This window comes from Propithecus coquereli, unplaced genomic scaffold (genome assembly GCF_000956105.1).
Source record: "Propithecus coquereli isolate 6110/MARCELLA unplaced genomic scaffold, Pcoq_1.0 Scaffold438, whole genome shotgun sequence".
Taxonomy (NCBI): domain Eukaryota; kingdom Metazoa; phylum Chordata; class Mammalia; order Primates; family Indriidae; genus Propithecus; species Propithecus coquereli.
Genome location: NW_012150152.1, coordinates 2,113,075 through 2,116,461, shown reverse-complemented (window position 1 = coordinate 2,116,461; position 3,387 = coordinate 2,113,075).

Sequence of the window (3,387 nt, the reverse complement as noted above, 5' to 3'; positions counted from 1 at the left end):
GCTAGGGTTAGGGATAGCGCTAGGATTAGTGTTAGGGCTAAGGCTCAGTATAGGCCCATGGCTAGGGTTATTGTTAGTGTTACGGTTAGTGCTATGGTTAGTGCTATCGTTAGGGCTAGGGCTAGGGTTAGGGTGAAGACCAGATTTAGGATTAGGGTTAGGGCTACGGTTCTGGTTAGGTCTAGGGTTAGGGTTATAGCTACAGTTAGATTTAAGGTTAGCACTAGTGGTAGGATTAATGTTAGAGCTAAGGCTTGGTTTAGGCCTAGGGCTAGGGTTAGCATTAGGGTTAGAGTTAGTGGTACTGTTAGGGTAGCTTTAGGGTTAAATTTAGGTCTAGGATTAGGATTACCTTTAGGACTAAGGCTAGGTTGAGGCCTTGGGCTCGGGTTAGGATTACGGTTAGGTTTAGTGTTAACATTAGGTCTAGGTTTAAGATTAGTGTTAGGACTATTAGCTTGAGGATTTGCACTAGGGTTAGAATTAGGGTTGGGTTTAGCATTAGGGTTGGTTTAGGGCTAGGGTTATAGTTAGATTTAGGGTCAGGTTTAGGGCTAGGGTTATGGTTAATTTTAGGGTGAGGGTTAGGGTCAAGGTTAGGGTTAGGATTAGACTTAGGCCTAGGGTTAGGATTACGGTTATAGTTAGCCCTAGGATCGGGTTAGGGCTAAGGTTAGGGTTACGGTTAGGGTTAGGAATACTGCTAGTGTGAGGGTTACTGTCAGGGTTAGGTTTAGCCCTAGGGTTAGGGATAGGGTTAGGGTTATGCCTAACATCAGGGTTAGGTCTAGTGGTAGGGGTAAGGATAGGTTTAGGGTTAGGGCTAGCTTTAGGTTTATGGCCAGCTTTAGGGTTAGGGTTAGTGTTAGGGCTAAGGCGAGGTTTATACCTAGGGCTACGTTTAGTGTTAGCGCTAGGTTTGGCACTAGGTCTCGGGTTTTACATTTGTAGGAGCTCATTCTCATATACGCCTTAAAGCTTCTGTGCAGACAAGAAAGGCATTTCGTATCAAGAGGGCGATTTTAGCTACAAAGGCGTTTCATATGAAAACACTTATATTCACTCAGAGAATTATGCTAGACCATTGGTTGTTTACAGGATTTCATAAGTGTGTGAGCTGAAGCAATGTGTTCTTTTCTTATCAAATATTTCAATGTATAAGAAGATATTACTTATAGACATTTCTCAAAGGTTTAGTTTTAAGGTTAGTGGTACTGCTAGTGCTAGGGCTAGGGTTAGAGCTAGGGCTATGGTTAGAGCTACAGCTAGGGTTTAAGCTAGGTCTATGATTAGGGCTAGGGTAAATGTTAGGGTTAGGTCTAGTGTTAGGGTTAGGGTTGGGGCTAGCTTTAGTGTTAGGTTTAGGGCTAGGATTAGGTTTAGGGCTACAGTTAGGTTCAGGGTTTAGACTTAGGTTTAAGGCTAGTGGTAGGGTTAGCGTTAGGTTTAGGTATAGGTTTGTGTTAATGTTAACTTTAGGATTAGGGCTAGTGTTATGTTAGGGTTAGGGTTAGGGTTAGGGCTAGGATTAGTATTAGGGCTAAGGCTAGGTTTAGCCCTTGGGCTAGGGTTAGGGTGAGTGTTATTTGTAGGGGTTGGGTTAGGGTAGGGCTACAATTATGACATGGATGGCTTTAGCATTATGGATAGGGTAGGGTTAGGGTTAGGGGTAGGTTTAGGGTCAGGGCTAGGGTTAGGGTTACTGTTAGAGTTAGGGATAGGATAGGGTTAGAGCTAGTGTTAGGGTTTGGTTAGGGTTAGGCTTAGCATTAGGGTTAAGGTTAGTGGTACTGTTAGGGTAGGTTCAGGGTTAAGGTTAGGGCTAGGTTTAGGATTAGTGTTAGGACTAAGGATAGGTTGAGGCCTTGGGCCAGGGTTAGGATTATGGTTAGGGTTAGGGTTCAGGCTAGGGTTGGGGTTTGGTTTAGTGTTAGGGTTAGGGATAGGTTTAGGGTTAGGATTAGGGCCATAGTTAGGGTTAGGGTTAGAGTTAGGGCTAGGGTTAGCATTTCAGTTATAGTTATGGCCAGGATAGGGTTAGGGCTAAGGTTAGGGTTAGGGTTAGGATTAGGATTACTGCTAGTGTCAGGGTCAGGGTCAGGATCAGGATTAGGCCTAGGGTTAGGGATAGGGTTAGGGTTATGCCTAACATCAGGCTTAGGTATAGTGGTAGGGGTAAGGCTAGGTTTAGGGTTAGGGCTAGTGTTAGGTTTAGGGCCAGCTTTAGGTTTAGGGTTAGTGTTAGGGCTAATGCGAGGTTTACATCCAGGCTAGGTTTAGCATTAGCACTAGGTTTGGCAGTAGGTCTAGGGTTTTACATTTGTAGAAGCTCATTCTCGTGTAGGCCTTAAAGCTTTTACGCACACAAGAAAGGCATTTCATATCAAGAGGGTGACTTTTAGCTGGAACTGAGTTTCATATGAAAAAACTTACATTCAATCAGAGAATTATGCTAGACAATTGGTTGCTTGCAGTTCATAAGTGTGTGAGCTTTTAAGCAGTGTGTTTTTTCTTATCAAATATTTCAATGTATAAGAAGATATTACTTAGAGATATTTGTCGTAGGTTTAGTTTTAAGGTTAGTGGTAGTGCTAGTGCTAGGGCTAGGATTAGAACTAGGGCTATGGTTACAGGTACAGCTATGGTTTAAGCTAGGTCTAGGATTAGGGCTAGGGTGAATGTTAGGGTTAGGTCTAGTGTTAAGATTAGGGCTAGCGTTAGGGTTGGGGCTAGCTTTAGCGTTAGGTTTAGGGCTAGGATTAGGGTTAAGGCTAGTGTTATGATTTTGGTTAGGGTTAGGCTTAGGGTTAGGCTTAGTGTTAGCGCAAGGCTGGGTTTAGGCCTAAGGCTAGGTTTACTGTTACTGTTATTGTTACGGCTTGGGTTAGGGTTATGGCTATGGTTAGGACAGGGATGGCTTTAGCATTATAGATAGGGCTAGGGTTAGTTTTATGGTTAGGGTTGGGGTCAGGGTTTGGGCTAGTTCTAGGATTAATGTTAGGGCAGAGAATAGGTTTAGACCTAGGCCTAGGATTTGGGTTAGGGTTACTTTTAAGTTTAGGGTTAGGCTTAGGTTTAGGTCTAGGATTAGTTTTAGTGCCTGATTTAGGTTTAGGTTTAGGGGTAGTTTTACTGATAGGGCTAGGGTTAGTGCTAGTCTTAGGGTTAGGTTTAGGGTTAGAGTAAGGGCTAGGTTTAGGATTACAGTTTAGGATTAGGTTTAGGATTAGGATTAGGTTACAGCTAGGTTTAGGGTTAGGTTTAGGGTTAGAGTTAGCATAGGGGCCAGTGTTAGGGTTGGGGCTAGGGTTAGGTTTACGCCTAGGATGATTTTTAGCTTTTGGGATAGGGTAAGGGTCAGGGTTAGGATTAGTGTTAGGGCTAAGG